This window comes from Rhinopithecus bieti, unplaced genomic scaffold (assembly GCF_001698545.2).
Source record: "Rhinopithecus bieti isolate Rb0 unplaced genomic scaffold, ASM169854v2 scaffold_110, whole genome shotgun sequence".
Lineage (NCBI taxonomy): Eukaryota > Metazoa > Chordata > Mammalia > Primates > Cercopithecidae > Rhinopithecus > Rhinopithecus bieti.
In genome coordinates this window covers 4586691-4611475 of record NW_016803311.1, presented here as the reverse complement: position 1 = coordinate 4611475, position 24785 = coordinate 4586691, and the positions used below count along the sequence as shown (strand labels likewise).

General features: G+C 35.0%; 1 long non-coding RNA gene across 5 annotated transcripts in view; it reads right to left on the bottom strand.

Annotated features, from left to right (window-relative positions):
• The window catches only part of LOC108530825 (uncharacterized), a 103038-nt gene that overhangs the window by 65999 nt on the left and 12254 nt on the right, over positions 1–24785 (bottom strand). For 3 of the 5 annotated variants that reach the window (XR_001885977.1, XR_001885980.1, XR_001885985.1), the window contains exons 4-6: positions 23792–24006; positions 19585–19674; positions 18996–19051 (exon numbers count right to left, since the gene is read on the bottom strand). This is a non-coding gene — a long non-coding RNA (uncharacterized LOC108530825). The remainder of the gene's footprint in view (positions 1–18995; positions 19052–19584; positions 19675–23791; positions 24007–24785) is intronic. The other 2 variants (XR_001885982.1, XR_001885986.1) reach the window with 2 other exon arrangements.

The following is a 24785-nucleotide window of genomic DNA, read 5'->3' as shown; positions in this document are numbered from 1 at the left end:
CGTAATATTTTTAAATGCAACATCCAAAAATAATGACTTATTTCTCAGTACGAGAGAAATAACACTTCTACACCAACTCCCAGAGTACTATGTGTTCAAAAACAAAAGTTCAGGAACTAAGTACTTCAGTGACACCTTTACCTTAAGGATCAGAATTGGAGTTATACTCGAGGTCTTAGGTGAAATGAGTTTGACGGATTAGGTTCAGTTACTGGCTGTCAGTGCACTACATAAAAAACACCGCACATACAGAGCTTAGTGAAACTAGCTGTTTTCTGCACAGGAAAATTCCTTGATAGAGTTAGCATGAAGACAAATGAACTGTTATCCCCCAAGAAAGGTGTCCCTTTAGGTTAGGTTTGAGGTGAGCAATACCAAACAGTAAGAGCACTTGACTTCCCATGGCTGACAGACTCATTACCTTTGTAAATATCGAGGCTTAGCTTTGAATCCTGGGACTCTTCTTTGAGTTTCTGGAGAGTGCTAGTAACTAACCAATTACGAAAACAATAAAGACATTAAAATGGGAGAAGACAAGAGTAGTGTAAACAAATTTCCTTCATTTTCCACCATCAAACAAAGTTATTTAAACTTTCTCTCTGCTTTATTTTTACATCCTTATCCCTTCAATTTATCCAAAGTACTTAAAATATATTCTTCTTATTCACCATAATAGGTATGCTGTGATATACTGAGTTTTATTATTAGTATTATTATTATTATTAACAGGCAAGAAAATGAGATCCTAAGCAGGATTATCTCCAGAAGAGTAATGGCATGACTTCAAATTTGTATTTGTCAGTGTCCAAAACCACTGCTCTTCCTCAAGTCCTTTTCATACAGATTATTTCTCTGTAATCTACTTCACTTATGATAGCTATACATTTGGTGTCGTGTATATTCTGTATTTTCCCTTATTCCTTTTATACTATTTTTTTCTCTCCATACATTCTAATCAATTTATTCACATGGTCAAACACTATCAGAGTATATTTATGAAAATTTCTATTTAAAAACTTTAAACATCTAATACATTCTCAATTTTTTTTTATACAGGCATACTTCAGAAATATTGTGGGTTCAGTTCCAGATCACCACAGTAAAGTGAATACTGCAATAAATTGAATCACACAGGCTTTTTGATTTCCTACGCATATAAAAATTATGTTTACACTATACTGTAACATATTAAGTGTGCAATAGCATTATGTCTAAAATTCAATGTACATAACTTTGTTAAACATACCTTATTGCTAAAAATGCAAACAATCATCTGAACATTCAGCAAGTCATAACCTTTTTGTTGGTGGAGGATCTTGCCTCAATTTCAATGGCTGCTTAATAATTGGGGTGGTGGTTGCTAAAGGTTGGGGTGGCTGTGGCAATTTCTTAAAATAAGACAACAAGGAAGTTTTCTGCATTGACTGACATCTCTTAATGAGAGATTTCTCTGTAGCATGTAATGCTGTTTGATAGCATTTTACCCCACAGTAGAATTTCATTCAAAGTTGGGGTTAATCCCATCACACCCTGCCACTGCTTCATTAACTAAATTTATGTAATATTCTAAATCCTTTGTTGTCATCTCAACAATGTTAATAGCATCTTCACCAAGAGTAGTTTCCATCTCAAAAAAAAAACAAAAAAAAAAAAACATTTTTTTTCCCCACCCATACAAAATAACTCCCATCCATTAAAATTTTATTATGAGATTGCAGCAATTCAGTCACATCTTCAGGCTCCACTGCTAGTTCTAGTTCTCTTGCTATTTCTACCACATCAGCAGTTCTTTCTTCAAATAAAGTCTTCAGTCCCTTTGGGTATATAACCAGTAATGGGATTGCTAGGTTGAATGGTAATTCTGCCTCTAGGTTTTTGAGGAATCACCACATTGTCTTTATGTGGTTGAACTAATTTACACTCCCAGCAACAGTGTAAAAGTGTTCCTTTTCCTCCACAACCTCGCCAGCATCTGTTGTTTTTTGAGTTTTGAATAACAGTCATTCTGACTGGTGTAAGACGGTATCTCATTGTGGTTTGGATTTGTATTTCATTCTGTTATAAAATACATGCACATCTATTTTCATAGCAGCACTATTCACAATAACAAAGACATGGAATCAAGCTAAATGCCCATCAATGATAGACTGAATAAAGAAAATGTGATACATATACACCATGGAATACTATGCAGCCATAAAAAGAATGAAAGTGTGTCCTTTGTAGGGACATGGATCAAGCTGTCTCATGTATCCTTGGCCACCTACTCTGCCATAGCCACCAGTCATACCCTGTGGTACCTTGTTCAGACCCAAATCTCTCTGCTGCTGTGACAACCAGTAAGCTGTCCTAGGAGTATAGCCTCTGATACATAGCCAGGTCCAGCAGTGATTGCCCAGAGACTCTAGTTCTTTCCGCCACTAGGAACCCATGGGTGACCTGGGGCTCTGGCACTCCATCTCACCGTTAAAGGGGCAAGATGATACAGTATGGATGTATGAGGGAGTTAATGCTGTCTGGGGAATACTTTGTTGGGGGGAAAGAAGATAGAAGGAAGCTAAAGAAGTAAATTCCTCTCTCCATAATCTACTTTGAGGCTGGGTATCTATTTTTGGCTCACCTGGAAGTGTTTAATTGCAAGCAGATATTCCTTCCAACAAATGCACTATAGTTTCATGGCCTCTTATAAAGTAATAACTATTGTCTCCCCTTTCTAGATACCCTTAGTTCTCTTTTTTTGTACCCATGCTGCCCTTTGTTTCATCTCCAAAATAAAACATCTAATATTTGTATCAGAAAACCCAGTCTAAAATAATAGATATGTCTATATATGTGTTGAGAAATTAAACAGAACAAATATTAAACAAAATAGCTTGGAATCACCAATTTTTCCAACAACAAATCATAAGGGAAATTAGAAAGTATCTTAGGTACATGGAAAATAATAACAGAATAAATCAAAGTATATGAAAAGAAGCTAAAATAATGTTTAGAGGGAAACTTATGGATTCAAATGTTTTACTAAAAAAGAAAAAAGCCTCAAATCATTTATTTACCTTTGAACTTAAGAAACTAAAACAAGGAAGCAAGGAAATGGAAGAGAAGAAATAGTAACAATCAGAACAATAATTAATGAAGCAGGAAACAAAACTAACAGCGAAAACAATAGAACTCAAAGTTGTATCTTTGAAACAATCAATAAAATTTGCAAGTACTTTACCAGAATCATCAAGATGAAAAAGAGAAGACACAGATTTTTACTCTCAGGAATGAAAGATAGAACCTCACAACAGATTGAACAGAAATATAAAAAGAATTCAAGGTAATATAATGAACAACTCACATTAAGAAGTTTAAAAACAGAGATGAAATAATCAAATTCCTGGAAAGTTATGAAGTAGCAAAATTGACTTAAAAATAGAAAATCCCAGTAGATCTATATAAAGTAAAAACAATAGAATTAGTAATTAAATATATTCCCTTGAAGAAGAGCGTAGAACCAGATGGCTTAACCTGTGAATCTCATCAAACATTTAAAGAATAAAGTATACCAGTCAAAGACAAACATTTTCAGCAAACAGAGAATAGAACATATGCCAAAGCATTTTATAGGGCCAGTATTAGCTTGGCACAAAAGCAAGATGGAGACATCAGAAGAAAAAAAAGTGCCAAACAATATCTCTCATAAGTGTAAATGCAAATGTTTAACAAAATGGAAGCAAATTAAATCCAACAATATCTATAACTGTAATACATCATAACTCTGTAGATTTAATCCTAGTAAAGCAAATTTGGTTTACTATCTGAAACCCAATGAACATAGTACATCATATAAATAAAATGAAGTAGAAAAACCCTAGAATCATCTTGAAAGACTTGTAAAAGAATTTTCACAAAATTCAACATTAATTCCTGATGACTTACAACAAACATGCAGGAAAAAATATATGTGACAAAACTAGCATAATAGACAGAGGAAAATTATTGGGATTATACCAGTTTAAGGTTCTTACCTGAACAAAAATGTTAAAATATTAACTCAAGGTAGACTGTGATAAAGATACACATTGTAATCTTGCAACTAACAATTTAAAAATTAAAACAAAGAAGCATAGCTAAAAAGCCAGTAGAAGAGATAAAACACAATATTAAAAGACAATCACACCAAAGAAAAAAATAGAGAAAAAAAGAAACAGAAACAAACATAAAACAAATAGCAATAGGGTACACTGAAACCTAATCATCTATACAAAGTTACATTAAGTATAAAAGGGCCTGGGCTTGGTGGCTCATGCCTGTAATCCCAGCACTCTGGGAGCCTGAGGTGGGAGGATGACTTGAGACCAGGAGTTTAAGACCAGCCTTGGCAAGAGATGGGTAGTGAGATCACATCTCTGCAAAAAATTTTCAAAAATTAAAAATTAGCTGGGCACAGTGGCATGTGCCTGCAGTCCTAGCTACTCAGGAGGCCAATGTGAGAGGATCCCTTAAGACCAGGAGCTATGATCATGCCACTGCACCCCAGACTGTGTGCCAGAGCAAGATCTTGTTTCTAATGTGTAAATATAGAAGAACTGGAAACCATACAAACCCCAGAAGAAAACCTAGGCAATACCATTCAGGACATAGGCATGGGCAAAGCTTTCATGACAAAAACTCCAAAAGCAATGGCAACAAAAGCCAAAATTCACAAATGGGATCTAATTAAACTAAAGAGTTTCTGCACAGCAAAAGAAACTAACATCACAGTGAACAGACAACCTACAGAATGGGAGAAAAATTTTGCAATCTACACATCTGACAGAGGTCTGATATTCAGAATCTACAAGAAAGTTAAACAAATTTACAAGAAAAAACAAACAACCCCATTAAAAAGTGGGCAAATGATATGAACAGATACTTCTCAAAAGAAGACATTTATGTGGCCAACAAACATACGAAAAAAAGTTGATCATCACTGATCATTAGAGAAATGCAAATCAAGGCCGGGTGCAGTGGCTCAGGCTTGTAATCCCAGCCCTGTGGGAGGCTGAGGCAGGCGGATCACCAGGTCAGGAGATCGAGAACATCCTGGCTAACATGGGCAAAAAATTAGCCAGGCGTGGTGGTGGGCGCCTGTAGTACCAGCTACTCGGGAGGCTGAGGCAGGAGAATGGTGAGAACCCGGGAGGAGGAGCTTGCAATGAGTCGAGATGGCGCAGCACCACTGCACTCCACCCTGGGAGACAGAGTGAGACTCCATCTCAAAAAAAAAAAAAGAAAAAAAAAAGAGAAATGCAAACCGAAACCACAATGAGATACAATCTCACACCAGTCAGAATGGAAATTATTAAAAAGTCAAGAAACAATAGGTGCTGACAAGGCTGTGGAGAAATAGGAACACTTGTACCCTATTGGTGGAAATGTAAATTAGTTCAATCATTGTGGAAGAGGATTTCTCAAGGATCTAGAACCAGAAATACCATTTGACCCAGCAATCCCATTACTGGGTAGATACCCAAAGGAATATAAATCATTCTAGTATAATGACACATGCACATGTATGTTTATTGCAGCTTTATTTACAATAGCAGAGACATGGAACCAACCCAAATGTCCATCAGTGATAGACTGGATAAAGAAAATGTGTTACATATACACCATGGAATACTATGCAGCCATATAAAAGAATGAGATCATGTCCTTTGCAGGGACATTGATGTAGCTGGAAGCCATCATCCTCAGCAAACTAACACAGGAACAGAAAACCAAACACCATATGTTCTTACTCATAAGTGGGAGTCGAACAACAAAAACACATGGACACACTGGGGCCTGTCGGGAGGTGGGGAGCAAGGAGAGGGAGAGCATTAGGACAAATACCTAATGCACGTGGGGTTTAAAACCTAGGTGATGGGTACAGCAAACAACCATGGCATATGTATACATATGTAACAAACCTACATGTTCTGCGCATGTATCCTGAAGCTTAAAGTAAAATAAAATAAAATAAATTTTTTTAAAAGGTACAGAATTTCAGATGAGATTAAATAAATAAATAAATAAATAAGACCCAACACTATGCTCTTCACAAGAAACACACTTTGGATATCGACACAACATTTAAGCACAAATGTGGATATAAATGCGCCATACAAATACTAATCTGTGTGCCCATATTAATATTAGATAAAGTGGTCTTTAAAATACAAGTACTACTACTAAAGATAAAGGTGTCAAGTCATAATCAAAATAGGGTCAGTTCATAAAATTAACAATCTTAAATGAGTGAGCGTAATGAAATTTCAAACTGTGTGAAACAGATATCAATAGAGTAAAAGTGACAATAATCAAGTCTACTTTTCAAGTATCTGTGGAACATTAATCAAGATACAGCAAATACTGGACCATAAAATAATTCTCAATAAATATGAAAGGATTTAAATCATACAGAGTTTGTACTCTGACCAATACAGAAATAAATTAAAAATCAATAGTAAAAATATGTTCAGAAAACCTTAATATTAGGCAATTAAGCAAAGACCTTTCAAATAACCATGGATATAAGAATAATTATTAGAACATATAAGAATAGCTCATATTTTAAATTTTTATTGTATTAACATTTCAACAATTTTAAGTACACAATTCAGTAGCATTAAGTATATTCACAGTGTTGTACAACCATCATCTCTATTTCCAGAAGCTTCTTGTCATCACCAACAGAAACGAAGTACCCATTAAGCAATAACTCACCATTCCTTCCTTTCCAGTCTCTGGTAAACACTAATCTACGTTCTGTCTTCAGAAATGTGCCTGTTCTAAATATTTCATATAAGTGGAATGATATTGTTTGGCTGTGTCCCCACCCAAATCTCACTTTGAATTGTGATAAGCCCCATGTGTCAAGAGCAGGGACAGGTGGAGATAATCGAATCATGGGGCAGTTTCCCCCATACTGTTTTCATGGTAATGAATAAGTCTCATGGGATCTGATGGTTATGTAAATACGGGTTCTCCCGCAAAAGCTCTCTTGCCTGCGGCCATGTAAGACTTGACTTTGCTCCTCATCAGCCCTCTGCCATGATGGTGAGGCCTCCCCAGCCATGTGGAACTGTGAGTCTATTAAACTTCTTTCCTTTATAAGTTACATAGTGGGGGTCATGCCTTTATTAGCAGCATGAGAACAGACTAATGCATGGAATAATACAGTATTTGTCCTTTTGTGTCTGGCTTACTTAGCAACATGTTTTCAAGTTTTATCCAGATTGTAACATGTATCAGAACTTTATTCCCTTTAATGGCTCAATAATATTCTATTATATACATGCACCATATTTTGTTTATCCATTCACCTGTTAATGGACACAGATTGTGTCTGCCTTTTAACTATGGTGAGTAATGCTGCAACGAACTTTGGTGTAAAAATATCCGTTCCAGACCCTACTGTCAAATTTTTTTGGGGGGTTATGATACTTAGGAGTGGAATTCCATAGAATTATGTCTAATTTTGTGAGGAACCACCAAATGTTTCCCACAGCAACTGCATCATTTTATATTCCCAGCAGCCAATTCATGAACTTTCCAATTTTCTACACACCCTTATCAACATATTTTCTGTTTCATTATTGTTATGATAGCCACAGTACTGGATACAAAGTGGTATCTCATTTGATTTGCATTTTATTAATGAATAATTTAGTTTAGCATCTTTTCTTGTCCTTATTGGCCATTTGTATATCTTTTTTGGAGAAATATCTGTTCGTCTTTTGACTATTTTAACTTGGAGTTTTAGGTTTTTGTCACGGTACAAAAAGTTGCAGGAGTTGCAGGAGTTCATCATATATTCTAGATATTAAGCCTTTATCCACATACATGTTTTGCAAATGTTTTCTCACATACTATGGGTTGTCTTTTCATTCTCCTGATAGTGTCCTTTGATGCATAAAAGTTTTTGATTTTGATTAAATCTTATTTACATATTTTTTCTTTTGCTATCTGTGCTTTTGTGTCATATCTCAGAAGTCATTTAAAAATCAAAGGTCATAAAGATTTGCCTGTGTATTTTTTTCTAAGAGATACATAGTTCTAGTCTTTAAGTATTTTATTAATTTTGAGTTAATTTTTTTTACATAATGCAAGGTAGGGGTCTAACTTCATTCTGTGCATGTACATATCCAGCTCTCCTGGCATTATTCATTGAAGACATTTTTCTTTCCACCATTAAATGGTCTTGGCCCTTTTGTTGAAAAGTCATTGACCATATACGTGAGGACTACTTCCTAGGATCTCAGTTCTATTCTATTGGTCTACGTGTCTATCCTTATACCAGTACCACAGTCTTTTTATTACTATAGCTTTGTAGTAGGTTGTGAAACTGGAAAATATACTTTTTCAAGATTGTTTTGTCTATGTCAGGTCCCTTGAAATTTTATATGAATTTTAGAATGACTTTTTATTTCTGCAAAAAAAAAAAGAAAAGAAAAGAAAACATGCCACTGGGATTTTGATGTTATTGCATTGAATCTGAACATTACTTTAGATAGTATTGTCATCTTAACATTACTATTGTACAGCCCATGAACACAGAATGTCTTCTCATTTATTTAAACTCTTGTTAGTTTCTTTCAGTAAAGTTTTGTGTATACCTCCTTGGTTAGATTTATTTCTGAATATCTTACTTTTTGATACTATTGTTAATGGAATTTTAAAACATTTCTGATAGTTCATTACAACTATATAGAAATACAACTAATTTGCATATGTGTACCTTGTGCCTACATTGCTAAAGTCTTTCATTAGTTCTAATGGTTTGTTGGATTCCTTAGAGCTTTCTACAGATAATATCATGTTATCTGCAAACAGATACAATTTTACTTCTTTTTCTTGTTTCCAATTTAGATGTCTTTTTTTCTTTGTCTTGCCTAATCGCTCTGGCTTAAACTTCCGGTACTAGCCAGAGTTGAGTGAAAGTGACAAATGCAGCATTCTTGTCTTGTTCTAGATCTTTGTAAAAAAGTTTTCAGTGTTTCACCACTGAGCATGATATTAACTGTCAGTTTTTCATATATTCCATTATCATGTTGCAGAAGTTCCCTTCTATTCCTAGTTTATTGAGTATTTTTATCATAAAAGGGTGTTGTATTTCATCATTGCTTTTCCTGCATCAATGGGAATAATCATATGGTTCTCCATTCTACTATTGTGGTATATTACATTGATTGATTTTTTAATGTGTTGAACCACCTTCACATTTTTAGGATAAATCTCACTTGCTGACAGTATACAATCCTTTGATTATACAGTACTGCTACTAGTATTTTGCTAGTATTTGCTGAGATATTTTGCCTATATATTTATAAGGGATATTGGGTTGTAGTTTTCTTTTTTTTTTTTTTTTTTTTTTTTTTTTTTTTGTACTGTCTTTGGCTTTTGTATCAGGGTAATGCTGTTATCAAAGAATGAATTAACAAGTATTCCTTCTTCATATCTTTTGTTGGAAGGGTTTGAGAAGAAATGATAATAATTATTCTTTAAATGCTCGGTAGACTCACCAGTTAATGTGGCTATTTGGTCACCAATCTATCTTTGTTGAATGGTTTTTAATTACTGATTCAATCTCCTTGTTTGTTATAGGTCTGCTTAGAGTTTTGTTTTCTTCTGGAGTCATTTTGGTAGTTTGCATCTTTCTAGAAATTTGTCCATTTCATCCAGGGTACCTAATTTGTTGGTATACAATTGTTCACAGTATTCTCCTATAAACCTTTTTATTTCTGTAAAGTTGGTAGTAATATCTCCACTTTCATTTATGATTTTATAATGACAGTCTTCTATCTTTTGCTCAGTCAATATAGTAAAAGTTTTGATCTTTTTAAATAATTAACTGTTAGCTATGTTTATTTCCTCTATTGTTTTTCAACCTTCTAGTTTACTGATTTATGCTCTAGTCTTTATCATTTTTTTTCTTCTGTTAGCTTTGGATTTCATTTTCTCTGGCTTTTCTACTTCCTTAAGGTACAAAGTGGAGTTATTGATTTGAGGTTTTGTTAATGAGGTTGTTTATGCATTTTTCTCTGAGCTCTGCTTTCACTGCATTCAATAAGTTTTGTTACGTTGTGTTTTTATTTTCATTTGTCTCAAGAAATTCTCTAATTTCCCTTGTTATTTATTCTTGCACTGACTGGTAGTTGAAGACTGTACTGTTTAATTTCCACATATTTGTGAATTTTCCAGTTCTCATTCTTTATTGATCTGTTGTTTCTTCCATTGTGGTTGTAAATTATATTTTATTTAATTTCAAACTTTTTAAAAAAGATTAGGAGATATTTTGTGGACTAAGATATGGCTGAGATTAGAGAAAGTTCCATATCCACTTGAAAAGAATGTATATTCTGCTGTTGTTGGGTGGACTGTTCCATATATGTCTACTAGATCTAATTGCCTTATACTGTTTTTCAAGTCTTCTGTTTCTTAATCCACTTCTGTCTGGTTTTTCTATTTGTCATTTAAAATGAATTATTGAAGTGTCCAACTATTATTACAGAACTGTGTGTTTCTCTTTTTAATCCTGTCATTTTTTTCAGCTTTATTGAGGTATAATTAAGAAATGAAAATTGTACATATTCAAGGCATATGTTATGTGTTTATATCTATATATACATTCTGACATTGTCATTGCTTTTGACAAACATCTCCCCATTTTCTCTGCCCTGTCAACCACCTTTCTTCTCTCTGTTCCCATGAGTTCACCTTTTTTAGGTTCCACATATAAAGGACATCATGCAGCATTTGCCTTTCTGTGTCTAGCTTATTTAAATTAGCTTGATGTCTTCCAAGTTCATTTATATGGAATTTTTGATATGATGGAATTTTTCTTTTTAAAAAATAAATAGCAGTCCATTATATATATAATATGTATGTATGTTTTCCTTATCTATTCATCTGCTGGTAGACACTTAAATTGTTTCCAAATCCTGGCTATTGTGAATAGTGCTAGAATGAACATGGGCGTGCAGATATCTCTTTGAGATAATAATTTTATTTCCTTCAGATATATACTCAGAAGTGGGATTGCTGAATCATATGATAGTTCTATTTTTAATTCATTGAAAATCTCACTGTTTTCATAATGACTATACCAATTTACAATGTATAAGAATTCAACAATGTATAAGAATGTATAACATTCAACAATGTATAAGAATTCTCCTTTCTTCACATCCTAGCCAACACTTGCTATCTTTTGATATTTTGATAATAGCCCTCCCAACAAGTATAAGTGACTATCACATTGTGGTTTTGATTTGTGTTATTCTGATGACTGCTGATGTTGAGTGCCTTTTAATATACCTGTTTGACATTTGTAAGTCTTTGGAAAAGTGTCTATTTTGGTCATTGGCCCATTGATTAGTAAGGTTAACATTATTATTACTATTATTTTTACCACTGAGTGGGACAGTTTCCTTACACATTTTGGATATTAACCCTTTATCAGCTACCTGGTTTGCAAATATTTTCTCCCATTCTATGGTTGTCTTTTTATTTTGATTATTGCTTCCTTGGCTGTGAAGAAGCTGTTTAGTTTGATGTAGTCCCACTTATTTATTTTTGCTTTTATTGCTGGTGTCTTCGGTGTCATATCCAAAAACTCATTGTCAGGACCAACATCATGGAAATTTACTACTTTGTTTTCTTCTAGAAATTGTATGGTTGTAGATCTTATGTTTAAGTCTTTAATTCATTTTGAGTTGATTTTTGTATATGTAAAAGATAAGGATTGAATTTATTTATTTATTTATTTATTTTGCATTTAGATATCCAATTTTCCCAACACCATTTACTGAAAAGACTATCCTTGGCCCATTGTGTTTCTTGGTGCTGCTGTTGAAAATTAATTGGTCACATGTGTGGTCTTATGTTCCATTGGTCTCTGTTTCTTTTTTATGTCATTAGCATACTGTTTTGATTAATATAGTTTGAAAATAGGAATTGTGATGCCTCCAGCTTTACTCTTCTTGTTTAAGATTACTTTGGCTATTTGGGGGGTTTTGGAGTTCCATACAAATTTTAGGATTTTTTTTTTTTTCAGCAAAAATTGCCCTTGGAATTTTCATAGAAAATGCATTGAATCTGTAGATTACTTTGGGTAGTGTGGACATTGTAACAATAATGATTCTTCTAATCTATGAACATTGGTTTTCTTTCCATTTCTTTTTGTCCTCTTCCAATTCTGTCAATTTTTTGTTTTATATATTTTACAGGTCTGTTGTTAGATGAGTATATGTTTGTAATGTTATATCTCATGGATGTACTGAACTTTTACCAATATATAATATCCTTCTCTATCTCTTGTAAATTTTTGACTTAAATTCTATTTTGTTCATTAATAATATAGCCACCCAAACTCCTTTTGGCTGCTATTTGCATGAAATATCTTTGTCTATCCTTTTACATGCATCTTTTTTTGTGTGTCTTTCTATCTACATATGTAGCATGTATATATAGACAGCATATAGATGGGTCTTGTTTTCTGTAATACATTCTACCTTTTAATTGAAGAGTTTAGTTGATTCACACTCAAAATAATTACTAAAGAAGGACTTACTTCTGCCATTTAGCTATTGTTTTCTGAATATCTTATATTTTTTCTCAATTCTTCCATGACTGTCTTCTTTTTGTATCTGGTGTATTCTTGCAGTATACATTTTGTTCTCCTTTTTTCTGCATATTTTATGGTTATTACTTTACTGGTTACCTTGAGTATTACAATTACATCTTATAACAACTTATAACAAATCTATTTTGAATAATGCAAGCTTAAATAGTACAAAAGGCCTCTGCTCTTATACATCTTGGTACCTCTCCCTTTATATTGCTATATTCACAGATTACATTTTTAAACATTGTGTGCCCATTAATATAAATTTATAATTGTTATTCTGTGAATCTAACTTTTAAATTATATTGAAAAAAAGAAATTATAAACCAAAATACAATAAGTACAATAATGCTGGTTTTCATGTTTACCAATGTAGTTACTTTTACCAGTGTTCTTTGTTTTGTCGCATGGCTTCAAGCAATGACTGTCACTTCATTTCATCCTGAGGGATGATCTTTAGCAATTTCTGTAGGGCACATCTATTTGTAGCAAACTCCTTTAGATTTTGCATATCTGGTTATGTCTTAATTTATCTTTCATTCTTGAAAGATAGTTTTGGAGATATAGAATTCTTGGTTAACACATTTTTTTTTCTTTCAGTATTTTAAACATGTCATCCCACTGCCTTCTGGCTTCCATGATTTCAGATAAAAAACAAACAAACAAAAAAAATCAGATGAAAATCTTATAGATGCTCCCTTGTATAAAACAAGTTACTTCTGAGGCCGGGTGCAGTGGCTCATGCCTGTAATCCCAGCATTTTGGAAGGCTGAGGTGAGCAGATCACTTGAGGTCCAGAGTTTGAGACTAGCCTGGCCAACATGGTGAAGCCCTGTCTCTACTAAAAATACAAAAATTAGCCAGGTATGGTGGTGCACACCTGTGGTACCAGCTACTCAGGAGGTTGAGGTAGGTGAATTGCTTGAACCTGGGAGACGGAAATTGCAGTGAGCTGAGATCATGCCACTGTATTCCAGCCAGAGCTACAGAGCAACAGAGCAAGACAAAAAAAGAAAAAAAGGAAGGAAAGAAGGAAAGAAGGAAAGAAGGAAAGAAGGAAAGAAGGAAGGAAGGAAGGAAGGAAGGAAGGAAGGAAGGAAGGAAGGAAGGAAGGAAGGAAGGAAGGGGAAAAAAGTGAGTTACTTTTTTCTTGCTGCTTTCAAAATTTTCTCCTTGTCTTGCACCTTTGACAATTTAACTATAATGTCTCTCAGTGTTAATCTCTTTGAATTTATCCTGCTTGGAGTTTATTGAGATTCCTGGATGGACTGATGGATAGATACATCTGTTATCAAATTGGGAAAATTTTAGCCATAATTTCTTCAAACACCTTTTTCTAATCCTTTCTTTCTATTTTCTTCTCCCGGAACTCCCATGATGTGTATGTTGGTACGCTCAATGGTGTTCCACGGTTCACTTAGGCTTTATTTTTCTTTCTTTTATTTTTTCTTTCTACTCTTAAAACTGGATAAATTCACTTGCCATATCTTCACATTCACTGATTCTTTTTTCTGCCTGTCAAATATGCCATTAAACCATTCTAGTGAATTTTTTAGCCCTTGTACTTTTTATCTCCGGAATATCTACTTGGTTCCCTTTTATAATATTTATCACTTTATTGACATTCCTTACTTGTTTAACACTATACACACATGTTTTGGGCAGCATATTCATAATAGTTAGTCAAGTGCATATTAATGAGTGAAAGGGAAAACTGGGGTATATACATATAATGAAATATTATTAAGTCATAAAAAATGAATGAAATGCTGATACATGCTACTATTTGCATGAAACTTAAAACATTCTTTGAATTGAAATATTTCAGACACAAAAGGTCATATTTTTTAGGATTCCATTCCTATGAAATATTCAGAATGGGCAAATTTATAATGATGGAAAGCAGATTAATCATTACCAGGAAATGAAAGGAGGTAGAATAGGAAATAATAACTTAATGTGTTCTGGGTGTTTTTTGGAGTGATAAAGGATTTTTAAAATTGAAAGAGGTGGTGGCTGTACAACATTGTGAATACACTAAATATTATACCACTACATTGTACAGTTTTAAATGGTTAATTGTATGCTATAAGACTTTCATCTCAATTTAAAAAATAAAGAAGGCTAAAGAACATAATTACATGCACATGTACCCTAGAACTTAAAGTATAATTTAAAAAACATAATTTCATTAAACCTAAGAGACAAATGAAAAACCTTGAACCCCTAAATGACAGAAAACATATTCCTTTCGGGTACATATGAGATATTTACTAGAGCTGACAATATGGTGGACCATTAAGCAAGCCCACAGTGGAGTTTTTGTAGAAACCCATAAGAAAAAATATAGAAAAGGCTTTGAAATAAATCCATTTACTCCTAAATAACCAAATAAAGTAACTTCTAAATAAAATATTGTTTTATATGGGTGTCTCACATAATATCCATATTTGCATGTAACAAACTGATGTTCAGAGAGAGGCTGAATAACTAACATTTCCAGATTACCTAAGTAGTAAGTAGTAGAGTCAGATATCCCAAGTCTATGGTACTTAATCAGTGCATTACTGACTATATTGACAATCAATTGTTTGGAGAAAGACACAAATAAACATAAAGTGATATTTATAATTCCCCCATAAGTCTGTCAGTTACAGTTTGTTCAGTATCGGGGTTAGAACATTTTATTCAAGCCAACTATATTGTGTGTGTCATTGCTCTAAGGGGAACCGAGTTAAACTATAAGTGTGGATTAGTGTAAGGTAAAAAACTAATACCAAAAAAAAAAAAACACACTTTGAAAGACATACATTTCCTGTGAGCCATGAATGAAAAGATTTTCAGAGAACACTGCAATTACAAACTGGAGATTTCATATTTATATTTAAAAAATTGTTAAAAGTGGAAAGTTAGGAAATCAAGGGTATTGTAATTGAATACATAAGCAGTTAACTTCATTCACAGAAGCTATTATGGTTCTGAAAGAGGAAGTTATTATATACAATCCTTAGAAATCTTTGAAGAAACATGTCTGTAAATGAAGATACCCAGTGAATTTATTTATTTACACTTAAAAATTATTGACTAAAACTATCACTAATTGTTAAAATTTTTTATAAAGTCAACTAGGTATTAGGGAAGAATTTTAATCATAGGTTTGGCACTAATTATGAGATAGGAAATAATATAAGCTAACAATATATACATACTGCTTTCCATCAGTGCTCTCAACCAAGTTTTCCTGCTTTGACCGAGATGCTTGCTGATAGCTCTAAAATCTCTATCAAGCTCCAACTTAGAGATTTATTTCTGACTACCTATGTGTATCTCCTTCATACAAACTTTTCAAATACAATGTGTCCAGTGACAGTTCACTTATTCTACTCATATTACACTTATGCTCACTCTTTTGTGTTGGTTAAAGCAGTAACATCTAAACCATCTCCTTCAACATTAAAATTCCAGAAGCAGCCTAGAAATTTTGCTCTCTTGTTCTCTTCGTATTCAAGTGGTAATGAAACTCTGTCTTTGTATTTTTTCTTTTCCTCACCCCTCCCACACTTGAACCGTCTCCCTTAAGATCCTCATGATCTTTTATATTCCAATAGCTTCCTAATTGATATATTTTCACTAATCTCTTATACTTAATTAAGTTTCCAAATGGATTCCAAAGTTATCTCCCTTTAAAAAAATGTGATCACATCACTCTACCATTGAAATTTCTATTAATTCTGCATTAGTAAGAATTAAATCCAAGCAAACTATAACCTCCTCAGTTGAGCCATATCTTCTTCTTCAGCTTCTCCTCAGGACAAACCTTTCCAGGATCTCCATGTTGCATTCACACTGAAAGTTTTACCATTTCCAAATTCTCCTTTACTTTTTATGTCCCAACAACTTTATACAGTTACACATTGTTTCTCCAGCATGTATCCTATTCTACCCTTCTGCTTCATGAATTTACCCTCATATTTTAAGATCAGGCCACCTACTCTGCAAAGTCTTTGCTAGCATCTCCTGGGAGAATTTGGCATTTCCATGCCTATATGCACTCAGCATTTTGTTCATTCCTAATCATAACATTTATATTAGTAGCATATTACAGGAATTTATGTTTGTCTATCTCCTCTACACAATAACTCTCTGCCATGGGCATTTTATTTACCTTTGTACCTCAATGTGGTTGATAATATAATAGGCTCTCAATAAATATGGTTGATCAAAAAATGGATGGATTGATGTTGTAACCTCAGAAACTGGTATTAAAATTGAAGAACATTATCTAATATTAATATCTGCACATTTCCAGATGGCATTGGGATTTTCTTTTTTCTTCTATTATTATTATTGTTATTATTATTATTATTATTATTATTATTAATTATTACTTTAAGTTCCAGGGTACATGTGCATAACGGTGCAGGTTTTGTTACATATGTATACTTGTGCCATGTTGGTGTGCTGCACCCATACAACGTCAAAATCAGCAACCCATCAGACTCGTCATTGTACATGTCAGTATACACTCCCTAATCGCAATCCCTCCCCCAACCCCCATGGATAGGCCCGGTGTGTGATGTTCCCTTCCCGAGTCAAAGGTGAGTCTCCATTGTTCAGGTTCCCACCTATGAGTGGAGAACCATGCCGATGTTGGATTTTCATGTTCTGTAGCGATAGTTTGCTGAGAATGATGGTTATCCAGCTGGCATCCATGCCCATACAAAGGAACACAACTCATTCCATTTTTATGGCTGCATAGTATTCCATGGTGTATATGTGCCACATTTTCTTAATCCAGTCTGTCACTGATGGATCATTTGAGTTGAGTTCAAGTCTTTGCTATTGTGAATAGTGCCATAATAAAGCATATGTGTGCACTGGTGTCTTTATAGGGCAGCATGATTTAATGAATCTTTGGTGATACCACCCCAGTAATGGGATGGCTAGGGTCATTATGGTTAACTTCTAAGTTTCTAGATCCTTGAGGAACTCGCCATACTGTTTTTCCCATAATGGTTGAACAGTTTACAATCCGCACCAAACAGTGGCTAAAATGTGCCTACTATTTTCCTCCACCATCACTCTCCAGGCACGCTGTTGTTTCCTGACCTTTTAATGATTGGCGGCCATTCTAAAGCCCTGGTGTGAGATGGTATCCTCACCTGTGGTTTTGATTTGCATTTCTCGTGAGGCGCAGTGATGATGAGCATCTTTTTCGAATGTGTACTGTTTGGCTGTATGAATGTCTTCTTTTGAGAAATATCTGTTCATATCCTTTGCCCACTTTTTGATGGGGTTGTTTGTTTGAGATTTTCATGCTGTTGAAATTGTTAAGATGACAAATAAAATGAGTGAAGGATTATGAAGCTCTGATTAATCAAATTTGGAAAGCACAAAACAAATCAAAAAGTATAAGGCATAAAGAAAACAAACAAGATTCTCATAGCCTACAAAAGGAATATAGAAGGACGAGAATGGGGAAGGCAATCACAGAGCAGTATTTTGGAAATCATGGAGGATAAAAATGGAGTTATCATAGACTTGCTCTTAAACACCTGGAATATTTAACAGTTTGAGACTTGGATAAGGACATTTTAGAATGATTTCACCTAGCAGTTAAACGAATGGAACCATCTAACTCTTAGACTTGGATGAAACTAAAATTAAAAGCCATTTTAATATGATCATAAATTACAAAATGAACACATAGAGGTTGGCAACCTGTTTTTACATTTAAGAGTTGTCACCCATTCCTAATACAATTGTCCTCAAAGCCAAAATAAAATTCCCTAATTTTGTGTCAGAAAAAAATACTGCTCTACTCCAATATGGCATTTATTATTGATCATCTTGCTTTAATATCTTCTTTTACTAATCTATCCTATTCACAATACAGTTTCACAAAAGAAAGTTCCTGTTTTGTCAAAACTCTACCTCAAAATCTTGCACTGACTTGCCCTAATGCTTATTAAATTGAGTTTAAAGAGATATTTTTACAAAACTTCTCAGTGTTATCTACCTCTTCTTTGCTTCACTCAAATCAAGCAAAAGCATTTTAGGATCTGTAAGCAATCCTCATACTTTCTCATCTCCTACTGCTTGATTTTTCTCCTTTTTTCTAAAACTTTGTGTAGGTTTTTCTCCTTTCATATTCTTTACTATATCAAATACAAAGCTTTTCAAAAATTACCTCTCAAAGTATAGGGTTTCTGTTCTGGTTTCAAACAGAGTCAGTTTGTATACTTACTCCGCCACTTCAAAGTGGACAGTCACAAAGTCTCTAGACTGGATTCTTTATTGGGCTATCTTAATGCAAATAGCAGGGCCTAATTGTACTAGAGACCCATGGACAACCTACCTCAACAGGTCAGGGATTACTTTTATCCATTAGCCAAATGGTAATGCTTCTTTCATCTGTCAACAGCAAATAAAAATAGAATAATTTGTAGAGGTTAGTAGTAGCAGTAACACAATTACTGTGATTATTATTATTATTATTTTATTACTTAATGTGTCTATTTTCTCCTTTAAATCTACACAGCATTTTCTGTCCATCTATTCGTATTATTTTTATAATTATTTGTATTCATGTGTCAGACTTTCTGTTCATTTTGTTACTTTCTTGACATCAAGGACTTTTCTTTACTCTCTTTGCCTTTTAATTCCATGTCTATACTTCTCCACACACAAGAATTCAACAAATATGTGTTGAATTTTAAAAATATCTGCTAAATATTTAATAACTGAAGTATGGTTTTCTTTGTCATTAACATTCTAATAAGAAACATGAATGTCTTTGCAAACTCATGGTTTTCCTGGTATATGTTATAATGCCAGACACCATGTAATAACAATGCTAATATCATTTTATTAATTGGCCTCATAGGATGAACCCAAATTAATCAAATTACTCAGGTTAAAATACTAAAAGTTAAAATCTAACTTACTTTGCTAAATTACCTTCATGGTTCTCACTTCTTCATGTTCGTGATGTCTATGTTCAAATCGCCACTTCTGAGACATCTTCTGCAATCACTCTGTAGATCATAGAATTTTTCAAGTCATTTCACCACTTGTAATACAGATTTATTAATTTGTTTTATATGTCTTGCCTCTAGAATGTAATTCCATGAAAGCAGAGACTTTGTTTTGTTTATCTCTGTATCCCAGCACTTAGAAGTGTAGTTGGACTGTGATAGGCATTCAAAAATTATCATTAAATTAATGAATGAGTGAAAACAAAGATGTCTACATGAACACATTTTTGGTATATAGAACACGACAGAACTATTAGAATGATTCAAGAGGCTTTAATTTAAATTGCAGAAACAGAAAAAAAAAAAAAGAAATCAAGGTGGCAATTAATAAGTCAGCTAGCTAATTTTTTAACTAATCCAGTCCTTACTGTGAACTTAATTTTAATTTGTTTAAATTATTCATAATAATAAATTAAATTCAATTAATTTAATAAAGCTAATGGGTTTTTTGCAGCTTATCAGAAAAGAAAAAATGGAAATAGCGTCATGACTTCTAAATCATTGCTAGTTACTTGTTCAAAATATTTTAATTTAGGGCTATGGTATAAGTGCAGAGAGGAAGAAAGAAGGGAGGATATGTGGTTGGGAAGCTGACATTTTTTTAGCCCTCACGGAATGGCATCACCTATATGATCCACACCAGAACTGACCTTCTAAGGGTCTTACCTACGTATAAATTGGAGAAAATGGTACCAAAATACAACTCTAAGCTACTTAAGCTTGCTCCTTTTAAGGCACTAGGCAAATATATTTAGAGGCATAAAAAGACCCAATGATCCATTCCTGGGTACACTCTACATGTGTTAGATCTCTACAAGTTGACTATAAACTAATTTTCTGATTACCTAGGTCAGTGGTCCCCAACATTTTTGCACCAGGGACTTGTTTCGTGGAAGATAATTTTTCCATGGAGGGGATTGGCAGGGGCATGGTTTCAGGATGAAACTGTTCCATCTCAGATCATCAGGCACTAGCTAGATTCTCATAAGGGGCATGCAACCTAGATCCCTGGCATGAGCAGTTCACAATAGCGTTCGCACTTCCATGAGAATATAATGCTGCAGCTGATCTGACAGGAGGCGGAGCTCAGGCCATGATGCTTGCTCACCCGTCACTCACCTCCTGCTGTGCAGCCAGTTTCTAACAGGTCACAGATCAGTACAGGTCCATGGCTTGGGGGTGGGGACCCCTGACATAGACGATATTTATTATATACAGACAACACATCCAGCAATCAAGCTTCATTATTTCTTAAGTCCTTCAAATCTGACAACTTATTTTTAAGTTAACAAGCGTTTCATGTACTGACTTCTATGTGCAAAGCACTGTGTCAGACACTAGAGATTTACCAACATACAAGATGCTATCTTTTTATAAGTAAAATGCTGACTAGTGGGACAATGTACAAGGTAACAGAAAATATGATGCAACACAAATAGTATGATAGAAATAAGCAAAGCATAGTACACAAACACATAAGAAAAGTACAGTTTTTAAGATAGCATCAGGGAAAATTATGAGAAGGAGTAGTGGGTAGGCAAGAATAGTTGGACAATGCATGATATATATACCAGCATTCTCCCAAACTGTTGGACATTGCTAGTCCAATAGACCCTAGACTTGTTCTTACCCTACTTTGCTTAGTTCCTTGGGAAGGCATGGCCAGTTTATTAGACTTGTCATAGATTATGAAATCCACCTGCCATCACTCTGATTTAAGCAGATATGTGTAGGACAATAACAAATGGTGCTAAACCAAAAGAAATATGCATTCACTCATGTGTTCATCGTGGCACTTTTCACAATCACAAAGACATGGAATCAACCTGGGGTCCATCAAGAGTGGATTGGATAAATAAAGTGTGGTGTACATAAACCATGGAATACTGTGCAACCATAAGAAAGGGTGCATGGCAACAACATGGATGTACCTGGAAGCCATCATTCTAAGTGAATTAATGTAGAAACAGAAAACCAAAGGCTAGGTGCAGTGGCTCATGCCTGTAATTCCAGTACTTTGGGAAGCCAAGGCGGGCGGATCACGAGGTCAGGAGATCGAGACCATCCTGGCTAACACGGTGAAATCCCATCTCTACTAAAAATACAAAAAATTAGCTAGGCATGGTGGCAGGCACCTGGAGTCTCAGCTACTCAGGAAGCTGAGGCAGGAGAATGGCGTGAACCTGGGAGGTGGAGCTTGCAGTGAGCCGAGATCGTGCCACTGCACTCCAGCCTGGGCGACAGAGCAAGACTCCATCTCAAAAAAAAAAAAAAAAAAAAGAAAGAAAGAGAAAACCAAATACCTCATGTTCTCACTTGTAAGTGGGAGCAGACCACTAGGCACTCATGGACATACAAATGGCATCAATAGAAACTGGGGGCTACTATGTGTGGGAGGTAGGGAGAATGCCAAGGGTTAAAAAAGTATTGGGTACTATGCTCATTACCTAAGTGATGGGATCAGCACCTCAGATCTCAGCATCATACAATATACCCAGGTAACAAACTTGCCCATGTAAACTGTGAATCGAAAATTTGGAAAAAAATGGTGTTAAAGAAAGTTGGGGGGGCAAATGGAAGATGGATAAATAATGGTCCAAAGTCAGTGCAGAGGCTCATATGAAGGAAAAAGAATGGCACAGGAAATTTCAGGTAGGTCAGTATATCTGGAACATAAAGTTTGAAGAAAAAATGCTGAGATGAAGCTAGAGAATTAAGCTAAACAAGTTGATGATGTGCATTATAAGTGACATTAAGAAGGTTGGATTTGATAATGAGGGCAATGAGGAGTGAACCAACTCTTGTGTCCTTCTGGTTTTCACTCATTCTAATCACACCAGCTCTTTAATCTGAAGTATACTTTTAGTTTCCTTTTTTTCCCAATTCATTGCCACACCCATGATTTGGCCTTTGTCTTGAAGCCATGCCTCACTAGATTGGCCTTTTCCTAAAGACTGCATTTTAGTGGTCTTACTTTTAAATTGATGTTAACAATTTCATTTTTCAACCTCCTATTTCTGGTCTTTCTATAGGACTTGTACATTATACTTAAAAACTAGCTCCTTCTCTTCTGAACTCATCAGTTTCTTATCATAACTAATCAATTGCAGTATGACCAGAGTCATGCTTTCAACATTTAGCTTTGATAAATTGTCCCCCCGCATTACTTTAGATCAGGTACATTTTCTACGCTCTAGATTATCTTAGGCCATAGCTTTGACAAATGTTTTGCAACCAGATTTCAAGGGTTGATATTGCCCTAGCCTTTTATACCCTCCTCATTTTTTCCAGGCTCCACTAACAGTTTCCTCCCTGACTAGAAACCTGACCCAGTCAATGCTATACAGTTTAACTGTTTCTGCCCATGCTTCCTCAATCTTGCATCCTCAGGATCCAGCCCATGTGCTTTCCCAGCTTCTGCTAATACATGGTGATTAGGTTCTACAACTCCTTTGAAGTTCCTTTTTACCCTTAATAATCCCAGTACTTTCTCATCTGAATTATACAGTACTTTAACCCTACTTATTGGTCTGGTAACCAAGGAGGGAGGTGAATGCAGGTAGATCCTGAGATGGGAAGCACTGATTTTCTTGCAAAGCAGAGTCCCCTGCAACTGCCTCAAGCAAGGTAGATTGAAGGGAAAGTTGACCTTTAATATGAACTAGTGAGCAACTTCTAAAACACAAATGGTTTGGGGAGATCTTGAAAATCAAGGTTTATGATTGCATTGACTAAAATATTGTAATCACAATTCTCAGGGCCAATTCTCAAAGAAGGTTGAATTGTCAAGACCCCACTCTTCCCCCACCATAGTTAGCAGACTTTCCAGGGCTGAGAATTCAACCTTTTTTGGAGTTCTGCCACTGTTACAGTTAATTCCCAGGCTTTTTCCTCACCTTGCTGCACTCCGGTTTCAGATGAATACCTTTATATGCCACTAAGTAGGCCTTCTGACTTCCATGCCTCTCCTTCAATTGCTAAATGGTCACCCACAACCTTTGCTGTCTTTTTTGAATGACCCTAATTCTCATTGACCTTCAGAAAGGACCTCTGATTCCATTGTTCTTGTAATTACTGCTCCCTTCACTCTCTCAAACTCTAGAGACATTTCGCTCACCAGTGAGTCCTCCTTCACTGTTTTCTCATCCATGTTTTTCCAGCAACTGCACTGCTACAGCATGTGTTCTATCTCTCTCCAGTGCTCCACCTCCAACATCTTGTTTTATGGTTTTCTTCCTTAAACAAGTCTTCACGCCAGCTGTCTTATATTGACTTCCCAGAGAAACACACTCTGTGTTGAAGATTTGCAGAGTGAACTTTTTGGGGGAGCACCTGAAAGAGTAAAGGTAGTAGGATCTTCCTTTAGAAGTACACTCTTGACCAGTGCAGTGACTCAGGCCTGTAATCTCAGCACTTTGGGAGGCCGAGGCAGGCAGATCACTTGAGGTCAGGAGTTCAAGATCAGCCTGGCCAACATGGCGAAATCCCGTCTCTACTAAAATACAAAAATTAGCTGGGCGTGGTGCGTGCCTGTAATCCCAGCTACTTGGGAGGCTGAGGCACAAGAATTGCTGGAACCCAGGTGGCAGAGGCTGCAGTGAGCTGAGATCGTGCTACTCCACCCCAGCCTGGGTGACAGAGCAAGAATCTGTCTCAATAAAAAATAAAAAATAAAAAAGTAAAAAATAATCTTATGTGCAAAACCTACTTGGCAAAGGACAAGCCTACAGAGAAGGGAGATGAATTGGGAATACTAATGCAGTCTATCACAATTCAGTACCTAGAGTTGGTAAATAAAATTTCTGAAAGAACCAGTGCATCAAATGTACTTGATCATAGGGGAATAAAGTATGATGTGTTGCTGGTTCTTACCAATACACATCACATTTTTGTCTGTATCCTTAATCCATTTATTAAATAAGCTATAAGATTTCTACTTTTGCTACTTTTAAATTGATCCCAGAGTAGGAGAAAGAACTCCAGCAGATTCAAGCATACAAGCTGCCTTGCCACGTAAACCTTATGATTTAGCAGATACCAATAATGCTCAAGGTTTGGCATTCGATGAAGATGTTAAGTGGATCCTCTGGTAAGCCTCAAAAGAAGAATCA